Source organism: Eufriesea mexicana, unplaced genomic scaffold (assembly GCF_001483705.2).
Source record: "Eufriesea mexicana isolate 0111107269 unplaced genomic scaffold, ASM148370v2 scaffold3738, whole genome shotgun sequence".
Lineage (NCBI taxonomy): Eukaryota > Metazoa > Arthropoda > Insecta > Hymenoptera > Apidae > Eufriesea > Eufriesea mexicana.
In genome coordinates, this window is record NW_016911749.1 from 389,363 (window position 1) to 411,667 (window position 22,305).

The following is a 22,305-nucleotide window of genomic DNA, read 5'->3' on the forward strand; positions in this document are numbered from 1 at the left end:
GTAACCGAGCGACGCATAACGAGGGAATCGGAGCGGATATTAACGGGAATCCGAAGCTTATTCTGTTACACAATGCGCATTATCTGATTTTATCCTGCGCGGTTGTCGGCCGCGATTCGATAGATTAGATCGGATTCTATCACGGGACGAGATGGCGGGGATATTCATGGAAACGGTGGACATGGCGCATCTGGCCGGCTCGTGTTCCATCGAAGATAACTCGTTCTTGTAATTGGCAGGCTGTGTATCATAGAAATTCGCCGATGATCGATGAAGGTTGACCGCCGTTTGGAAATGGATCGTATCAATTTTGCATAGCACCACCCCGATGGATTGATCGAGTTGACCAGTTGTTGACGGTGTTGTCTTGTTTGAGAACGAGCGGTAACGAGGGCTCGCGGTGATAGAAAATTAACGAAGCACGTCTCGAATAATTGCTGAAGGGAAACTTGCGAGGTCGGCGAGCCTCGGAACTAAGTGTTTCCGGAATTTCCAGCTGCGCGAAATATTCCCGGAATTTCCCGAGAACGAATATTAATTTTCGCTGATTGAGTTCTGGCTTGCTAGTCATTGTTACCGCGTTGCCAAGATCCCACGGAGTTGCGAAAACTATTCCTTCCTGTTCGCCTGAAAAGGTGTTAAAACGACAAAGATGGCGGTTCAGGCTCTGCTAGCTTCGGATATTCCAACGTAGATCTTTGACGTGGCAAAATTTCATTTATGAACGAGCATCGAGTAGACTTGCAGATATAGCAAATATTTTATGGAAGAATCTTCTCTTGTTATTATACATTCATGGAAACTCTGTCTAGGTAAACCTATTTCCAGCGAAATTTGTCATTTTCAATTTAAAGCTAGCTTATTGCAGAAGCTGCTCAAATGACCCCAAATCGTGAAAATCTGCAAATTTGTTATGTTGCAAACAGTCACGAACGATCTTTGGTATAATACCACCGTGGGTAAAAATCTAGAAATTATTAAAAATTCAGGATACCTCGAGTCGTTTCCAAAATATCTTATAACGCTTTCTTATAATCTACTGCCACGACTACGAGGGCAGTGAGAACCTGCAGCTGGTTATCTGATTCCGTTCTCCCGGATAGAAATAAAGAACTCACCAAGGCTGTTGCACGAATAGATATACAGACACATTTCCCTTCTCGAAGCGAAACTTCTAATTTTAAGATTCGTTGGAGTCGCTGATCCATTGACCGAAAATAAGTTTCCCACAAACTGGCGATAATTGACGGAGATTAGCTCCGTTCGTGCATAGATATTCGCGAATATTCTCGTCTGGTGCTTCTATCCAGCTCAGCAGCGTCGTTGCAAAGTATCTATAGCCAGGAATTCCACTCGCAAACACTCAGAGTCGCGATAACGTTATCAGCGAGCAAACGGCGGATTTATCTGCAAGGTTTGCAGGGAAAAAATCACTGACATGGCTGTCTCGCGACCACGAAGCGGTCTTTTCGAAATTCTTAATGGCACTTTAACCTCTTCGCTCCTGCAGGCGTTGTACGACGCTACAATATGGCTGCCGGACTGCGGACGTGATAAAACGTCCATAGATTTCAAAGCTGTTAGAGATTCGAAAATTTTTTCTGAACTCAAAATTCGACTGTTCTATTTTTGTAACTCAGCAGCAAAAGGGTTAGCGATCTGATCTCGACCGGGAACGTCGTAACTCGTTGTCCATCGTTCGCCTGTTGGAAAGGAGGAAAGTTTCGCGACGCGGAAGCGAGCAAAGGAATCGATCAGAGTTGGCCTTCCGGTGCCACGAATTTTCCCTTCCGCGGTGTAATTGATCATCTTCTTGCTTCTCTCGCGATACAAGCGTCGCCGTACATATTGCACGATCCATTTGCCCACTGGGCGGCCGTAATGACGAAAGTTTCGCGGTCCATGGTTGAACTTGTGGCAAAAACCGGCAGTTCTTGTCAGGCCTCCGATCGAGCTTCGAGTGTCCATTAGAAGTACCGCGAAAACACCCGAGTCGATCTAAACAGCCGGCGGATGAAGGTTAGGTGTGACGGGAATCTCATAAATGCCCGGATGTCCTCGCGTTCCCGCGTTTCCGGGCTTCTCTTTATTACCGTCGCGAGTTTTTCGTTTCGTAATTCGCGTCCGCGTCTTTGGTGACATCGCCACTCTAATCTCGCCGGGACCATACTTTCGAAGACGAGGAGGATCCTTGGATTATTACACGTGTAACGGGTGCAAGAACCGAACGAAATACCGAGTCGTTTAATAAAAGGTTTATTGGATTTCTTCTGGAAAGCGTGAAATTGTTCGGTGAGTCGAATGCTTTAAGGCCGAGCTTTGGATTATATTGGAGTTGGTCGAGTGTCGAGATTTTTTCTCCTTGTCGTGGGAAGTTTTCAACCATTCTAGCGTTTTATATTCCGCGTGTCGGAATCGTTATATTTTGGCAGACAACGTGGCAGATTTGGAATTACCGGTTCTTCGAGCATCTCGTGTATTTCACGAGGATCTAGATTCGTTTCGCGATTTGAGTTCTGACATTCGTTACTCATTCAGTTGCTCCCTCGAACGGTTTCGATCAACGAAGTGTGATTAGAATCGGAAATATGCAAATTAAATCCGTGCAGAGTTCGAACAAAGTAGGTACACAGATATATAACAGAAAAAATACTAATGAAATTAGAATATTCGGAATTAATCATGTCTGTGATTAAGAAAATGGCTTGCGTCATACAGATTTGGTACTTTAAATATATAAATTAAATAATTTATTCAGACAGTGTTACAAATTTAATCAATCTTCAATTTTCTGCTACTCTGCAAAGATGGTGGTATCATGTTATAGTTATATAAATCAGGATGTCTCGTCAGGGTTGGAATTTTGGGATAGCTTGAAAACAATTATTCACAAGTATTCACGAGTATCTATATATTTTGTATAAATTCAAAATTTCGAGGATTGTATAGAAAATATGAAGAAAAACTAAGGGATAGATTGGTGGATCCAAAAGATTTTCGAAAACAATTTCGAATAAATTACAAAGTCATTTACCTAATTACCCTCGCAATTAATTCTTTATACATGATTTCCACGTATAACTAACATTATATGTACTAAACATACCAAAAATTAGTCGCATGGTGAAATTATGTATGTCCCAATTTGTAATATTCCGTGCAACTTGGTTTTCCATTTTCTGTAACACCGTGTATCTCGAACGACCGTGTATCTAAATCGTAGGGAATTGGAAAAGCCAGGATGGACGCGTGGAGTTGCATCGTTCGGTGTCGAAGTTTCCATAAACGTTAGCTCTGTTATGCGCCTAATCTGAACGTATCTCGATGGCGCGTTGCGGCGCAGCCGTAGGCGGGACGTGGTTAATTCAAACAGTTTACTTAATTTATGAATCCCATCTACACGCGTGCTCGTTCACACGCGCGGACCGGGCTAACGATCGCGACTAGCCCCGGCTCTGTCTTTCCGGGAAAGTTGAAGTTTCCGGAGGTAGCGCGCCGCGGCGTATTTTAGTTAAATACGCGAGATATGTAACGGAGGAGGCAGCACCGGCAGCGGAGGCGGCTAAATTAATGCGGAATACGTCTGTTCTCTGCGGCTGGGCTGTCTCTCAAGTGCACGCTCGACGAATACAGCCGTTCCGCGTAAAATACGTACGGGGGCTGCACCGACAGACAAGCAGACAGTCAGACACACGGTGAATTCCGCTTGATGCTAGATACCACGCGGCGAAATTAGATTGTTAGGCGAGCATCGATTATTGACAAACGGGGCACCGTGTATTCAAACCTACGTGCGCAATTGTCTACGAGTCGGGACACTGACAATGGTTACGAAATACCGCGATCGCGAAACGGGCGACTTGCGGCTGCAAAAATTCTCATTTATGGAAATATGGAAATTCTCACCCTGTCGGACACGCGGTGCTCGTTTCGGGGTTTAAAACAAATATTCATCAATTTCGATAGAAAGTTTATTGCACTTTGTTTATCGGCAATGTACGCTCGTGTGTTATTGGGAATTTGGAGAAAACTATTGCACTGAAAATGAATTGTTCGCGTGTACAGATATTCTTAGGGAGAAATTTGCGTTCTGTTAAAAAAAATTTGCGCTAAACCTGTTATGATCGGTCAGAGGACCTGGTGATGGAAAAATTGAGTACTAACTTAGGAAAAAATAGGAGAGATAGTATTAAAAAATTCGGAATATGAATTTGAAAGGAAAATCGGTAGGTCAAGGAACCAAAACGATAATTCTAATTACAAAATTTTTTGTTAAAAATTTAAAAACGGTTATTTAGGCTGTGGTATAGTTATTGTTAAAGAGGAAAATTATTTTAACGGCGTGTGTTCTTAATATCGCGTATTTTTGCGAGCAAAATGGAAATTAAGGGGGTGAGTATCGTGTTCTCGGAATCCCGTATCACGCGACAACCATGAAAAAGGAAACTGGAAATAAAATATGCGAAAAAATTGATTTAGGGTATTTTAAATTATTTCAAGAATTCGTGCATTGAATAAAAACCACGATGAATATTTATTTACAATAACATTAACGAAACCGTTTTGTAACAGCATCGCGTCGGAAAATATCTATTTATACGGAGATTGACTGTATTTTTCATGAATATTAATTCAGCAAAGTACGAGCCTGGAGGGATGGAATTTTAGCGAAAAATTTGGAATAAAATTCGCGTGAAAACGTCGATTTTCGTCGGAACGGTCGAAGTATCGGAATTTCCGATATGATTCGGTGTTCGGTACTAACTACTAATAACGAACCGAAACAACTGTTTACAAACTGCCACGAACATCGATATCTCGATGGAGAAATAGTCCACGGCGCGGTGACTATGATTGCAGCGTGATTCATATCCGGAAAGTGAATTCAGTTCGGATACACCGTGTAGCCCTGCGAGTTATAGTTCCGGCACATTTTTCTCTCATAACCGAGCTTTTGCCCGATAAAACGATTTCGCGAAGAGGCGTAAGTCTGCGGTTTAATTCGACTTAAGAAGTTAGCCATTAGTCGAAGCTGGAATAAATTTATTCTCTGCGCGTGTTCGGGGAGAGTTGGGCGAAAAGTCGAATCGAAAGTGGAGGAAAAAAAAGGAAAATCGTCTGCCTGGGAGCTGGAAGCACGATAACACTTTTTCTCCTTATCCGGAAAAGTGAACAGCGCGATTTTCGAATAATGGACTGTCAAGATCTTAAATTAACCGTTCATTGTGAAACTGTCGAGCTTTCGGTGCTCTTTGGCATCCTTGCCAGAGAGATTTTCGCCGCAACGGCTCTTTTTACATCGATGCTTTTTCTACCGACAGGCGTACTATGAAACTTTGACACGCTTTCCTTGTGCTGCCAACCATCTCCGTCAAACGAGGTTCCCACAAAAGCCCGACCTTTCGCGTTCAAAAGAGAGCCCGTTTGATTAAACAATAAAAGCCAGGCTGAAATTTCGCGTTTCTCGGTTTCTTCGTTAAAATATTTATTCCTTCCGCGGTTTCGCCTCATCGAATTCATCGCGTCTAACGCGCTACTCGCGCAGTAATAAAATTGAAAGCAAGCAGAAGAAAACAGCCTCCGCAATAAGGAATAAACCGACGATTATGCGGCAGGGCACTTTTCAGCGTTTTTACTTTCTTTACGAGGCTCTTTGCGTACTACCCTGACGCGTATCACGAGCGTAAATTACTTAAATAGTCCTTCCGTGTCTTCGATAATGCCTCGTCGAGGTGGACGATGTTTTCAGGGTTGGAGAAAACTCGATGAGGCTAGACAAAATTTTTGTCGGCGTAAGAGATATTCGAATCTCAACTCGGGGATTACGAGTGCTACGTGCAGGGTTATATACGTGATTGAAATAATTAATTAATTAGCCACCAATCCTCTCAGAATTTATTCCTGATTTTATTCACTCTCCTGGCTTCCATCGAACGCTTTTAGAAAATTCGTCACTGTGAACGAAATTAAAGTTCAGTGAAGTCAGGAATAGTAACGAGTACATAAAGAATGAGGTAAATAATTCAATGATTTCCAAATTACCTTGGCACTTATATCTGTCACTGTCTCTTCAAATTGTTTTCGATCTCACTCATTCAGCAGACTCCAAATTTTGCCTGTGGGTAATATATACCCTCTCTATTTTTATTATATAATCAACGTTAAGATCGTGACAGTTAGAATTTAGAGAGATCGATTGGTAGACTAACAATCTGGAATAAAACCGGCTAGCTGATAGAGTAGGTGATGGGATAACTGGCTCACTAACCGTCAGGACAACAGCAATTATCCGACCAACTATGTTGTCGAAAACCAACTATCTCTTGGTCCTTGCAACGTTACAAATATTAGCACTTGCGAGTATATACCAGGAAAAAGAATAGACCTCGAAGAGCAGGAAGAATTGCAAACTCCCAAGTAGAGAAACAGTCTTACGAGGGTAAGAAGAGACCTGTGTGGATCTTTATCGAGCCTCTATTTATTATAAACTAGCCATCAGACCCAGGCAAATTCTAGGGAGAAACATTAAAGACAGGAAGCGCGAGTCGAAGAAGAAACCCTCACACGGGTCTTGAGTGAAAACAAAACCGCTGTAAAGGGAAAAAAGGGAAAATACTGGCAATAATTCACTCGCACCCTCTGACAAGGGTGCAGCGGCGGCACCATAGCCGCCACACGTCCGAGGATTAACCAAAGCCAAAAAAAGACTTTGAATTTTGATCACCCCGAGCTAGCAGGTAGTCACGCGGCGGTATTAAAAACGTCTCGCTCACCCTTTTCCCGGCAGCATTAGGAAACCGATGCACGTAACCCTGTTCCCATTCACGAGATCAATTATTCGCGCGCGAGCAAGTTGCTCGACGCAGGCCCATAATTTTCCCATGTTTGTTCTAACCGCAACGTAGCCGAAGCAACAGCGTGTTGGAAGGGTGGCGCGCGCGCGCGCACACCGGCTGTTTAGCGTGCAGACCACGAGTCCCCTAGTCGATTACCTTGAAAGTTCATTCGTGAACGCAGGGGTGGCGGCTCGAAGGGCCGATAACGAGGAGGCAAGGCACGATAACGTTATCGTTCTTGCTGAACCTTCGTCCGCGCCTGTGTGCACTCGTCGTGAAGTGTGTTCGTTGCCTGCACCCGTTATCTCGTCGTGCATGGCTTCCTGGCTGAAGCCTAGCATCGACCACCTAGCACGTGCCGATACACCGTGGAAAACCTGCTCTTCGTGTCCTTTATCGTAGGACAAGCCGCCACTTTCTTGGTACCAACGTGCTCCTCCGTTTTATCGTCCATGGCCGTGGTTATTGTCCGTGGTGTTTCCCCCTGACACGGTCACGTGGATCAAATTTACGCTTGGTGTGTTCCATTCGGGTCGCTGTAATCGATCAATCACTCCAGTAGTTTTAATCTCTTCGGTATAATTTGGTGACGGATACGCAGCTTCTGTTTGTTTATTCATTCTCTCCATTCGTTCCCAAAAACACATAACGTTCTGGGTCAATGAGAGATTGTTTAATCTTTTTGTTATGAATATCTCATGACTCGTGGACTCTTGGACCATCTAGACGTCACTTGGGCTAGTCACTAATAACAGGTTATAAATTATCACTCAAAGACCTCTATATACCATCAACAAAAAAACATGCATTCATCATCAACACCAACTCCACACATCCACATGCATAAGAAACACTGAAACACGAGATTGAAACTAGTCAAACGCTGAACATGCAATATTCAATCCAACATTGTTCATTCTCTGTATCACAGTAAAATAAAATAATTCTCCCACAGAATTGTCGGACGAAACAGTTGTATTTTTCCTCCCTTTTTCTCTGGTATAGAAATGGGTGAGATTGAATTTCCGGTGATATTCCAGTTGAATATTTTTCGACATTTTGTTATCGCCTTGAACTGCATTACGTGTCTGATGACGTGCCGATATCGATGTACACCTTGCATTATTTATTCAAGGACGTTATTATATCGCATGAACCATCCGCGGTAGTGCTTTTTGCTTCCTGTATTTGCGGAAAGATAATTTTTCTTCGTTTCGAGGTATTAATCGATCATTCTTCTTCCTGCCTCGATAACCTTCCTCAAAAAAGTAAATTTAAATAGCGACGTCCATATCAAATATATTTCATCTTGTAATTTCTTTGCTCGAGACTAATCATCTACAAACCCCAATAGATACCCACATTTTTATTTCCTGTAACATTTCGCAATTTTTATCACGAGTATTCATCGACAGAATTAATCAATGAAATTTTTTCTCAACAATGGTGCCAGCTGTTGCAGGAATAAAATAGAGAAAGTTGTATAAAACGCGTATAATTTGAAAACCACGATGAAGCAGGTACTAAAACAACCTTCACCTGGCATGACAGTAATTCGAGCGTGCAGTAACGGTTCTCATCTAGATGGATGGAACGATCCATTCGACGCACTTTAATTCCGTGCTGTCAATTCGGCGCAAATTTCAATTAACCGATCCGCGGACGTCAAGGAACGAGTATAGCGATAACGCGCAGGCTATTATGCAGTATAATCGTAATACACCAGCGAAACAGAGGCATCGCGGGGAAATTTACATTTTACGAGCGGTGAAATGCAAACGGGCGTTATTTTCCGGTGTTCGATTCATATTTATGAAACACGGGGATCTAAATGTGTATCGAAATTGCAGGCATGTTCGAACGCTCTGTGAACGTGCGCGTTTTCAAGAGTAATTAAACGACATAAGCCCGGCCTGTCTTTTTGTCGAGCCGGCTCGCCTTGTTGCCGGTATTAGTCCCGCAATTAATTTCCCGGTTGCTTACGATGTCAACGTCATGCAAGGGCTAATTGTCCTTCTATCAACATAATAGAGTACGTAGTAAAGCACGGGCCATCAGTAAGTACGATCGTCAGAATATTCTACGAGCCGGCACTGTGTACTTTACGACGTGTATTCCGCTCCAAAGACCCTGAGACCTGAGCGTGACAAGATAATTACCACGCCGTGAAATGTATTTACCTAATCCCCGATTGCAACTTACCCGGACTGATTTAGATTTCTCAGATCACTCGCTGCCTCGGATCAAAGAGCTCCTCAGCGTAAAGCTTGAAATTCAATGGTTTTATTCTTGACGTTTATGGTCGTTCCTGATCTTGGCTGTCATAGATATTCTCACAGTTATCCTGATCCTTCGTGTCTTTTTATTAAAATCATAGACCTGCCTGATCAAAACAACCACAGCTTCCTGATCTGACGACTATTAATTGTCTACTAATTGTCAAGTTTGAGTTGTTTCTTCGGAGTCTTGTGATTTGGTATAATACTATGGAATTTGAAATCCTATCGTGATCTGTCTTACGCTTTCGTGATTAGAGGATTCCAGTTTAACCTAGAACTTTCACTGTGGCTGTTCTTCGTCTTGGTAGCCACAGCTATCTCTAGTTTAATTATTAATCATAGGGAGTTTCGCGTGTTTTAATAGTCCTGTTTGATCGCGAATGCGAGGTGTTTGTTATGACGATATCGAATATCTCGATGACCATTAATTGTCTATCTGTTGTGGGATTGACTCCTCGAAGTCTTACGATTTTAATCCCACCGGATTGGAAGCCTTATGTTGATCTGTGTTCTGCATCACTCAAATTCTTTCAGGCAAATTTCAGCAGTCCACGTTTGTCTGAAATGGATTCTCCTGGGTTGCTCGTTAGACCGTTGCGTGACTCGCTAGTCAGGGAATCGTGCTTTCAGCGGATCACTGGTAGCCTTCCTCACGATCCCGATGTCAGGAAGTTTGCGGTCCCATGGCTAGACCGTAATGGTATTGACGTTCCCCGTGTGCTTCGTGGCGAGTGCTGCGTTTCTGGGGTCAGTAAATTCGACGTTGCACGATAGCAGATGGGCCGTATCAATTCCTACGTTATGAGTATGCTTCTTGGCTAGCCTCACGCCGATGGAATTCGACGTCTCGCACACCGTCCAGGTCTTCCGATTTAGGATTCCTGGTTTCGCTTAGCGATAAAGCTTTCCCAGCGTTATCATATCGGTCGATGGAACATTAACGGCACGTAATAGCTCGTTTCGTTGGATCCCGACTGGTAACGATAGTGCGTTAATTTCCTCGGCTGAATAATGACGCGTCGTTAACGTTTGCCAAGCGTTCTTCTGCAAAACGCATGACGACGTCTCGGAAGGGGACGCGTTCGATATCGGAAAGCAGCAAGAATCGCACGTCGATGGCCGAAATTTGTGGCTCAGCCGGAGTTTTATGGCCTGACAGTGCAATGTCGGGGACTCGGCTGCTCTCGTGCGGAGAAAAGGGATATCCTTCACGATGGAGCCGATGGAATTATTTATTTATCGCGATTACGCGCAATAAAATTTCCGAACGGAAGCTGACCTTGCTGCAGGGTGGCTACTATAATACTATCCATGCACGACATCGTAATTTATTTAACGCGTTAACCCATGGACGTACGTTGGCGTCTGGGAGATTCTTCTGGTTCGAGTACCATTCCAGGTGTCGACGTCTCTGTATCGTGAAGAATCGTCTACCTTATTCTTCTTTGTCGAATCTTTGCGCTCCACTGGTGCCATTATGGGCACACCGATGATTCGATTTCATTTTCGTCGATAGAAATGGAAAATAGAGGAAGCTTACCGTCCAAATAAATTTCCGGGCGAAATAGTTTTCTCTTCGAAATGGAACCTTTGATTTCAAAAAGCTTTTCAGTGCAAAAGTATGTCGTTGTTGCTAGTCGATCGAGTTACTGGTGCAATTATGAGGACATTGATTACTGTTAGCCGGTTGATTTTATTTTCGTCGATAAAAATGGGAAATGGAAAAAGCATACTGTCAAAAAAATTTACTCATGTATTTTCTCCCGTTTCAAAACCGAATTTTTTATTTCCAAAAGCTTTCCCATGCAGAGATATATCGAAGTTTCTCTCCAATCGAGGTCAAAAATTTGCACAGTGCGAAGAGTTAATGCAGTGTATCAATTTTATTAAATTATTATACTATATTTATACAGGTTACGAATATTTCGTTCTGCTACGTCGAATCGTGTTTTGCTAGCACGTGAGGTGGTTAATCTGGCTGATCCAAGCTTTTTCGTTATTTCTGAAAAACTGCAAAATTACGTCTACAAATTCGCGGAATTTCTTCAGCGATAAGACGCGTTATTGTTTCTAATTGTCGAGGAATAATCACGGGTACCGTTACTCAGACGGTAATAGCGCGGTATTGGCTTAAATAGCCAATTTGTAGTCGGAAGTGCAGATGTGATATTACGATACGTTTCCATTAGTATGAACTGTACATATTCGCCTGCGGTGAGCGTTACATTAAACGCAATTTGCAATACTCATTCAACCCTCGCGCCCCCCGCCAACGGAACCCTTTGTCCGCCATGCCGCACGCGTGCGCTCGTCACCTCGCTTTCTCCTTTCTTCAAATTTGATTTCGGCTTTTCGCGTTACACTCAGATTCTCGTGACTGCAGGGGGGTGGTTACGAAAAATGCTCCAGAATTTTATTTCTCACCCCCTATGGTATTTTACAAAAATTCAGAGATACTTTATGTCCTATCAGTTATTCCTTTTCGTCGTTCCCTTCTTGACGAGGTATTCGAAAAATCACTTTCTCCATTATGGTATCAAAGGCAGAAGAATTCGACGAAATTCGAGTACTCGAAATTCTTACATTTCACTGGAAGATAAGGAAATTGCTCGTTGCCAAGAACTCGAAGATATTATTCCATCTTTTGGACATTTCATCTATTCGCTAAGTGAACAATACGATCAGTTGCAAATATAAAGGAGTAAATTTCAAAAGAGAATAATCTTCGGATCCATCGGAATTCACGTTGAGCCAAAGGGATCGAGACCCAGCCTTAATCTAAGAGGCACATGCAAGTCTGGTCTAGCCTGGAATTAATCAGACTGGCCTGAGATCATAGCCACGCAGAATTTTCGGCACTCGCGTCTTCGGGGTTGCATCGCAATTTTCTCTCCGGCGAGATTATAAACGTCCGTTGTAACATTCAGCCCGCAGACTTGGTCCCGGGCAAGCGCTTTTTCCGTTATTAACGGCGTCGGGAAATACTCGGGCTGGCCTCGATACCGGGTGAAAACTGCAGCGAGCGGAGCCCATAAACAGGCCGCGTGCTTTCGGGGCTACGAGGCCCCGTAAAACTGTTGCAGTATTTCATCCCCGTAACCGCCGCTACCTGGTGCCACTTTTCCTCCAGCGTGCTGTTCTTGCGCGAAAAAATATTCCTCTCCGGTTACGCGTGCCTCGTTTGCAATGGCCACGCTCCTCCTTCCCTTACCGGCCTCTTTTCTTCCTCGACATTGAAATCTATTTGAACGCAGGGGAGAGAGAGAGAGAAGGAGCAAAGGGCGCACGCTTGCGAAATAATTAGGAACCATACATTCCGACCGCGCTCCACTCCTCGGCCCTTCAGCCCCGTTCGTATTTTTACCGGCGGCAGCTTGTTTCCTTTGCGTGTCCGTCTCTACTTTCGGCCTTTCTGCCTCTATACCGGTTCGTCCAATTACATTTCTGCCCGCTGTATTATTCATTCGGTGGAGCGAGATAAACTGCTCCGGCTTAGAGCGCGATTATAAGGGTCGTTGCCACTACCCACCCTCTCCGTCTCTCTCGCGGTCCCTTCATCTCTGCTTGTCGACTTTTCCACCATATTTCGGAAACTTAGTCCCCGACTCCGCTTCCCAGCCACTTGCACACGTGTGCAACTTTGCGGGGCAAGTGTATCGAGTTCGAGTGTAATTACGTCGGTACGCGTGCCTTAGGATGGGGCCTAAGTTCCCTGCCAATTCTACCCGCTCCATGATCTTGTTTTCATTTGCTCGTAACTCGGTCTATCAGGATTTATCTAGGATTTATCTTGGATTTATCCAGGATTTTCTACGGTGATTACGACCGTCGTCATGGTTATTCTTGTCATTCTTCCTGTCCCACGCGTTCGTCTCTTCTCCGTCCAATCTCGCGTAGTTATTCGAGTCCCTCAAAGTCATAATTTACATTTCATTATATCGCGACTCTGTAATGCTTGGATGAAAGAAGGAGAGAAAAAGAGACAGAGGATTGAAGGCATACTGGCTTCATCCTGGTCTCTGCCAGTGGACCCATCAGTAAGGCCATCCTGGCTAGCTCGAGCCTTAGACACTGGGATAGCGAAGCCAAGTTAGAGGATGTATTCGTATGAAAGGGATGACTAGCGAGTACTTTGGAGAAATTGTGTTTGCAGTACATTCCGCTCACGGCGAGAGTAGACAGGCTGCCACAATATTATTGGGATGAAGTGTCTTTGGAAATAAAGGCCCGTCTCGTGGAATGGCGCCACCTGGCCAGAAATTTATTATCCTGCATCTCGTTGCTGCGTGATTTAATTTAACGCATCGAGGAAAATACTCGAAATTTTTACGCGAGCAAGTACTACGTACGCGAGATTCTTGTAAGCTTCGCTCGAGGATCCGACGATCACGCGTTTCTGATCACTCCAACGTGCAACCGTATTTTAAGTATCAATTTATGCAAAGGATCGAATCCAGGGCCGTCGTATCGCTCGCGTTGCAGCGATATCGAGCCGAAATAAAATTCCAATTCCCTCGCGAGAAATTTCCAGTATGTACACGCCGTTAGCCTCCTTGTACTGCGCGTTTAAACGTCAAAGCCCCGTTGCATCAAAGCGACCCGCCAAAGCACGTACCAGCCACAGCAGGATCGAGCGTTCCTTCGAGATGTCCGGAAGAATGTATCGATCAAGGTATCGAAGGTAGCCTCTGGACGTTTTATTTGCAGCATCGCGGGCCGATGCAGGCGTTCGCAATCAGTCTCGAGTAGCTTCGTTAGCCCCCGCTGACAGGGGGTGTCGATTCCGGGGCGTAATCGAACGTGCCCCGGCACGCTGTGTTTTTAATTAAGAAACAAGGCTTACAAGGTTGATGGAAAAATGCGGAGACGTTAGCTCGTTTCCTTGCGCAACGGTACTGGATTTAATTAGTACCGGCTCTCGTTTCTCGCTCTCTATCTCGGGAAATGAGAAAGGTCGGCTTGGAAGAAGTCGGGGGGTGGCAAGGCTAGCAGAAGCACAGGGGAGAGAAAAGGAGAGAGCGGAAGGAAGGGACGAGGAGAGAGAGAGAGAGAGAGAGATATCGTCGGACGCTATGGGCGATGGTAAATGTTTTTCCTCGCGGGAAAACTCGCCTAAAAGGGTTGTCGTGGATACGGGAACCGGGAATAAAAGAAGATGGACGGAGGTCGAGCGTTTCGAGCGTGTCGCGCCACGTGCGCGTGTCGCATATGCAACGAGCCTTAATGAAAATCGTATAAAACGCGAATTAGCTGGCCGATAACGGCACCAGGATGCCCTGTGGATTATGGAGATGACGGAACTGACGTACGAGCCGCGTAATGTACGTGGTAATATCCTAGCTGTGTTTTTCTGTTATACGAATGCCGGTAATGAGGTGTAACATCTGAATTGCTGATAGCTTGGAATAATTTAGCTAGGTGAGTTGGAAGGAAATGAATTTTTTAATATTTATTTATATACGGAGTACACTGATGCGGCAGTATTTGCGAATCTTTTAAATTATGTCAGTTTTCTGCCATTTTTATCCCTGTCTAAATAGTTAACACTCCAAAATAGGAGATCAGTAGGAAAATTATACAGATGCAGCAGTATTTTGGAATTTTTTGATGTTCGTATCTCTGTTTGAATAATTAACATTTCAAAATATGGGATTAATAGGATTAATAGGAAAGTAAATTTTGGAATATTTGTATATATAATTGCACAGATGCAGCAGTATATTGAAATTTCTTGAAATATCCTAATTTTTTACATTTACGATGTCTATTTAAATAGCTAGTATTCCAAATTACAGGATTGATAGGAAATCCATGTGAAAAGTATTTCCAAATTTTTTTAAATATTTTCGTCGTTTTGAATTATTTAAAAGAAAAGTATATCGATGCTGTTTTATTTCATAGTCGGGAGTAAGCGATGCCTCGAATACCAGTCCATATGAAAATGAGTTGTATGGAAGAGTATCTATTTTGGAATTTTATTTTCCTGCCATTTATTTCGATAATTATTATTCCAACGGACTAACGAGTATTTCGAAACATTTTAAAATAATTTTCTCGTCATTTTCGTGGATATTCTAATCTCGTACTCGGCTCGAATTAATCGATGCTTCAAGTCCAAAGGAAATCAACCGTACACACGGATTTCTCCTGGAATATCGCGTGTAAGATTTAGATGCGGTTAAGTGACTTTTGATACGATTGTACCGCGACATTGTGCGAGAAAACTGGGGTACCTGAAGTTTTACAGACTTCGCACGTGTCACTCGCGATAGATCGTCGCTCACCGAACTGTCGTAAATCAGCCGCTTTACCTTATAACGTGATTTATATTTTCGCAGTTGCTGTAAAATTTTACGACACGTTACTTCGCCGCGTATCGATAAATCTCTAATTTCGAATAAATTTATAGGGGCCGCCATAAATCCGTAGATAGCCGTTATGATTTTATCTTCGCGGAGCAATTCGTGCTTAAGCACTAAACGCTAAATTACGATGCCCGTTTCGACAACAAAGTATCAAATACGGTAGAAACTCGCATGAATCTCGAGCTATTTTAATCCATTTCGCGACTCGGGGTGACGTAATTACGAGCGGTATATAAAGGGCGAGTAATTTAATTTCGACGCGAACTGGTTCGGAGGTAACGACGAAATAAAATCTGCTCCTTCGCGTGAACGGGGAAATCGTCGAATGTCTAAAGTAGCTCTCCGTTGTGCATGAGATCGAGATTTAAACAGCCCGCCGCCGGTAATTGAAAATCAGACGTCCCTTCCTCGCCTTTCGGCCTATTAAAATTTCAAACCTGCTTTTATCCCGGGGATCCTGTTTCGACGGGCATAGCTCTTCGGTTGCATTATTTCGCGAATGGCGTTGGAAGTTTTTCGTCGCGTTACCTGACGAATGGCCGCGGATTTAATTGGCAGAGAAAGAACCGCAGTCGATCGTTGCTTTTTCGACGCCGAACGCCAGGATTACCATCCCAGCCACGCTTAAAAACTCGTTTGCACGAAACAGTGGTCGTAGTTCGGCGTGATTTAAACGCGAGAAGTGATTAAAATTAGCTGTTAAGCGCGTAATTATTTGCTATTTTTTAAACGCTATTCCTCGCCGGTAATCTTCCTGAAATACCTTTACCGCTGGAAACAGTGAAGTTTCGCAGAGTTTATACATTCCTCCTCGTCGCTTTTAAATCGATTATTAAAATGGTATTCTCTCGAATCCTTCTTTTTGTTGGAAATAAATATATACGAGATAATTGTGAAATTTAAGAAAGAGAAGAAATATATCCAAAGAAAGTCACACAGGGTAGAATAAAATTCGCGATTTATAAAAATAATTGAATACGAATTGACAAAATTAATAACAGGAAAAATTAAAACGTTTATTTCTCTCAAAAATTAACGAAATTTTTATTACATTTGCATAAACAATAATAAATAGATCTCGTCCTCAGAGTTATAATAAATTCTGTTCATGGGAATTTACATGTTCACACTTGGGTTCTTCGATTAGAAAATGCTCTTCAGCCTGTCAAACTCGAGTAGGCTTGTCACTGGAATCTCTCTTTCTCTATTTAACGTGGATACGTTACACGCAGCCATTAATTAACGTGTACCTGCTTACGCTGCATAAGTTAATTAATTAATTATACACGTAATAAACCTGTTTGCAAGTCGGATGGCTGTTCTCGTTTAGAGTGGCTTGTACCAGGTATCGATCGAACTTCGTCATTAACATAACAGCTTCATCGTTGTCGGCCTATCAGACGTCGATCGATCGCAAATCGAACTCGCGTGTTCTTCTGCCGGAAGACCCTCACGCGCCATAAACCCGCCGCCATTATGAGTTTATGTCTATCCGACTCTTATTCTTTCTTTTTCCCTGGTGGCCGGAAAATTCCTGACCTTTGACTGATTTTGTGTCCAATGAATGTTCGCGCAAGCTTAAATAACGAGCTTTCAAATAGTCACGCGATTTTGAGTTGTAGACATGATCGAAGGTTTCTTGAAATTAGGTTACGCGTATCTTCTGTTTTATTTTATATTTTATTTATTTTATTTCTGCTATTGATTTTTAGATGGAATAGAATTTATATTGACGCAAGTGACGTTGAAATTAGAATTTTCTTTTTGGAATTGACAGTGGATGTCTATTCGGGAAACGCGGTATCTCAGTTAGAAGGCATGGCACAGGGGAAAAATGCCGGGTAAACGAAATTTGAACCTCTGGGAGAACGAAAACAAAAATTTTCTACGCGGATGGAATAGGAAATCGCAACAGAACATGTGGAACGAACCTGTGTAAAAATCGAAACAACATCTCTGCGGGGAAAAATCGTTGCTATTACATTGTTACGCTTCTGAATATTGAAACTGCACCAGGTAGGTCATTTCACGTTTATCCCTCGCTTATATGTTTGTTAGGTTAAGTACATTATATGCTGATAATTGTACAGACTGTCTTGTACAACGTACACTGTTTCGAAAGAAAATAATATTTATTTCCAAGTTTGAAAATAATTACTCAATTTTCTATATTTGTAAATTTCAGATTTTCAACGCGTTTCTTCTATTTCCGATAATTTGCTTAACACGACACGATTTTAAACACGTGTTTTTTGAAACAAATTTTTTTATTTTGGTATTTGAATTCTTAGTATTAGAAAATTAAAAATTAGAATTAGAATATCGGTATTAGTATTAGAATATCGGCTGCTAGTATTCCGAAACACAAGAAATATCAAACTCCAATAATTACACCAGATTCTATTTTCACAAAGAAAGTTCCAAGAATAATAATCTCTTACTTAGAACAAAAGTTTCAGGAATAAAAGTCTTCTATTCGCGATAATAATATCAGAAATGAGGACTCCTCCCAAATTTAATTACTCCTAAATTTAACATATCAAATTATCAAGATTGAATTCTATTTTCTCTATCTCCGAGGACTAATTCTCGATCCTCTTTATCACCAATGATCGAAGATGCCACCCGTATTCCTCGATCCTCCAGTTACCAATAGTCGTGGTCATCGAATAAAACACCTGAAAATTTCAAAATTAATCTCTTATTTAGTACAAAAATTTCAGAAATGTGGTCTCCATCCAAATTCAATTTCTCCAAAATTTAACATATCAAATTATCAAGAATAAATTCTATTTTCTCTATCTCCGAGGACTAATTCTCGATCCTCTTTATCCCCAATGATCGAAGATGCCACCCCGTATTCCTCGATCCTCCACTTACCGATAGTCGTGGTCATCGAATAAAACACATGAAAATTTCAAAAATAATTTCTTATATAGTACAAAAATTTCAGAAATGTGGTCTCCATCCAAATTCAATTTCTCCAAAATTTAACATATCAAATTATCAAGAATGAATTCTATTTTCTCTATCTCCGAGGACTAATTCTCGATCCTCTTTATCCGCAATGATCGACGATGCCTCCACCTGTCCCTCGACCACCCCGGTTACTCGAAGTCGGGGTGATCGGAAGTCCTGGACGCTGGTTTCCTCGACTTTGGAACGCGTCGCACAAATCAGGCATCGCGTGCGTATCTCGTGGCCGGGATCGCATAAATTCCGCGTCTTGATCCTCGACTGAACGCGTGGACTCGGGAGCGCGAAGGAGGTCGCGATGGAGCACGACACACGCGCGTTCTTCAATTAAGCCGCATTGTTCTCGATGGAGCGGAGTTTCCGCCATTCAACAAGTCCCTGACGTTCTTGAGGCGAGACATATTTCCATCCGCGGTGTCTCCCGCCGCCAATTTACACCCTCCGGCCCACGGTTTCGTCCGTCCGCGAAACGCTCGACATTCGGCGAACGTGCCACGACCGCCCGGATGGTCCTACCGACCCTCTTAGACGCTAATTTACTCGCCTTAACGCGACACTTCGCGCCACGGCTAGACAGACTGATACGATTAATGCTCGTGCACCCCTGCCACCGCTCTTCGGATGAACTATACTCATTAGGAATTCCTTGCTGTTGAGGGATATCTGATAGGGTAATCGATTTTCTTCTTTCCCTTGTATTTTTTCCTTTCTTGTCGAAAAAGGAACAGAAAGTAGGGAATTATTTTAGGTATAGAAAGTTAAGCACCAATCGAGCGATTTGACACTGGCTTGTGAACAGCTTATACGTATGTATATGTATTGCAGGATGATTTTAGTCGATATCTGGAAAATATAATATAAGGAATTATCGTGCAGAAAATTTTATTATCGGGTATTATTAGGGTGTAATTTGTATTTAAGATATGTAGGGTGGATTTGATCGACGGTGGAAATTATAGGTGGAATTCTGTGACATAGCACGTGCTCCAAATAAATAAAATTCGAACCAGGATTATTATATAGGACAATTGTTATCGATTATACATCGCAAAAAAATAAAAAAATAAATTTAATATATTAATATCTATATTAATATCCAGAGTATATTCATCTTGTCGGAGGGATTACCAATCGGGTTATCTAATTTGATGACTATTTCTCACAATGGTCTATTAAAATAGCATAAGTAAATTAACCGATGATTCAGCCAAAGCTAAAACATTTTCCCCTATAAAATTGTATATTATAACGTCAGGTACCCAATATTTTCATTACCTTTTATCCTCGTTAGATCAAAAATTTCAAAACTGGTAACATATATACAAGATACTCGAATTGGCCCATTGGAAGCCTCCTGTTTCCACCCTCTCTACCCCATCTCTCTCTCTGTTTTTCTTTTTCCCCCCGAATGTATACTTTTGTTGATTCGTAATTCGCTCGGCGGACAGATGGAGCGGTTGAACATAGAACGAGCAACGAGGCGCGGAATTTTATAGCGAGCGTTGTGCGTGGCGCGTAAAATGGCGAAAACAAACGACGAAGTTACGCGCGTAAAACCGTCCTACGTGAAATCCATTTTTGTCGCGCGCAGATATCGGCCGCGTAAAAGGTGGCTCGTAAACACTGTTCGCTTTTCCAGCGAATCCATAAAGCCGGAGCTGATCAATCGTTCCGAGATACGTCGATCCTCCACGCCGGAACTCACCCCCTCCGAGGGGAATAAAATTTCGCTGGTCGACCTGCTTTACGAGCTTCCAAATTCCCGAACTCTCCCCCTTCTCTCTCTCTCTCTCTCTCTCTCCACCGAAACATTCTGCCCGTGTCTTCGACAAATTTCTCTGCTCTATTCCCGCGTCTCCGAGTGGCGAAATTTTTCGCGCAACGATGTCAGGGTGTGCTCGGCGTCGCGTCTGAATCATGATTCACCGCGATAACCTCGCGCGGAAATAAAGAAGAGCCTTTCGCTTGTCTCGAGCGACGAAGGCGAACGAGACGAAGCTACGAAAGCGCGATTCGTTGAACCGAGCCCGGGACGGCTTGATATGCAGGACGAGGGCTAGTCTAAGATGCAACGTGACCTCATCACCCGGCCCGTTCTTTTCCCGACGTCGTCCTCCGAAGTGGAAAACATTTCCCAGTCGCGGGGGAGGCGTTACGTGAATCGTCCGTTGGCCAGCAGCAACCCAAAGCGTTTTCCTATGCCCGAAACCGGCTACGCTCTGCCGCCTTCCTCGTAAATCGTACATTTCACTCGGATCGTGTACCGAGTGTCCCGGCTAGCATCTCTGGCCACTTGCAGCGTCTTCGCCGTTATGGACGGCGTGGTAAAATGGTTTAGAAGCGGCTCCTCCGTTCCGGGAAATTCGTCCTGGCATATCGCGACCCTGCAGCTACTCACTTTGCTTGTCTCGGTGTCGTTGCTTTAAATTTTCCGACGGGTTTTTCCTTTTCTTCCATTTCGCGATTGGCGCGCGTCGAACGAGGGATGCCTGGCGAATTGTTGCAGGATATAAATTGCCAGGGATAAACATCAATTTTCGGGTAGAAACGTATCTAAATTATAAGCGTACGAATTATCAATTTGCATAGTAGGATGAATAATTTTCGCGCAAATTCGAATAATTTTCCGATTCTACGAAAGAAATTCAGTTTAAGTATCATTCGAACGAACTCTCGCGACATGTTATTATCGTCGTAACTCAGAACTACTTAATCCAACCTCGATACGTTCCCAACAGAAACTTGTCATGCGAAGCGAAGGTAGTGCGCAGGACGCGCAATGGCTATAATTCTACCGAATGGTTTTCCAAGCTATTTGTACCTTCGGTTCATTATTACGCCCGAGCTACCCCCGGTTCCCGTTTAATTAAACCGCGCTTCGCCAGATCGAATTTATACAACGATACGCGGTGCTTGACCGGCCGAATCGACTAACCATAATTGATGCGATCAGCCGGCCAGATATTACATCAGGCATGTTCGTGCTGGAAATTTACGTCCTCGGACTGTCCAGTTCCGTGCCGTGCTTTTTCGCCATCTCGATATCGCCGTTTCCCCGTCGACGTGGGGATACAACGCTTCCGTCCTATTCCCCTTCGCCTCTTGTCGATCCAGCAACAACGACGGCGTCGCGACGGTCGGAACAAATCGGCCAGCACGTCCGTTCCCAGTCCAGAACACCGGCAGGATCCTTGGTGGGACACGTGGCCCCGTGGTCGAACCGTGTTCGTGCGGAAACGTTGCCGCGATAATCGATTCGAACCGATCGATGGGCCCGAGGAACCGTCGTCTGGTCGACTCGCAGCTTCGTGACCTTCTTCCACCACGAATAGGGTACGCGACAAAGTGGAGTGGTACGCGGATAAAAGATTCAGTCGTCTCTCGTTGGAGGACCGAGGTATTCCACTCCTTCCATCCGTCCTCTCGTTTCCACTCAGACGCTAGCTCCTCTGCGTCCCTCGTCCCACGCAGATGTCGCATTGACTTTAGGCAAGCCGGTTCCGCGACACGTATGCGCCGAGGACGATTAAACTTTAAGGCTCCGCGGTCGATCCACCGGCGAAGGATCCACATGGTATCTCTGTTAGCTCTCACGGAGCGGGCAAAGCAATTCCGAACACGCTGCGACGCCCCGTACCGCAGCTTCCGGCCGCGTATCCACCGCGACTAGGTGGATCGTGGAAGTTTCTTTGATTCGGTGAGAGCTGCTTGTTAATTTATGTGCCGATGGCTGCGCGACTGGGGGATAAGGCAAGGAACCCGGCGAATCTTCGGCTGGTCGATCTTCGGCTCAGCCGATCATCCGTCGCTTCCGATGGTCTCTCAGCACGCTCGCCGCGCGTGAATGTT

The 22,305-nt window shown here is 43.7% G+C and overlaps 1 protein-coding gene across 2 annotated transcripts in view; it reads left to right on the plus strand.

Moving 5' to 3' along the window:
* LOC108551134 (FK506-binding protein 2) overlaps positions 1-22,305 on the plus strand; it is a 115,134-nt gene that overhangs the window by 14,417 nt on the left and 78,412 nt on the right. The gene's annotated exons all lie outside the window — the stretch shown is intronic.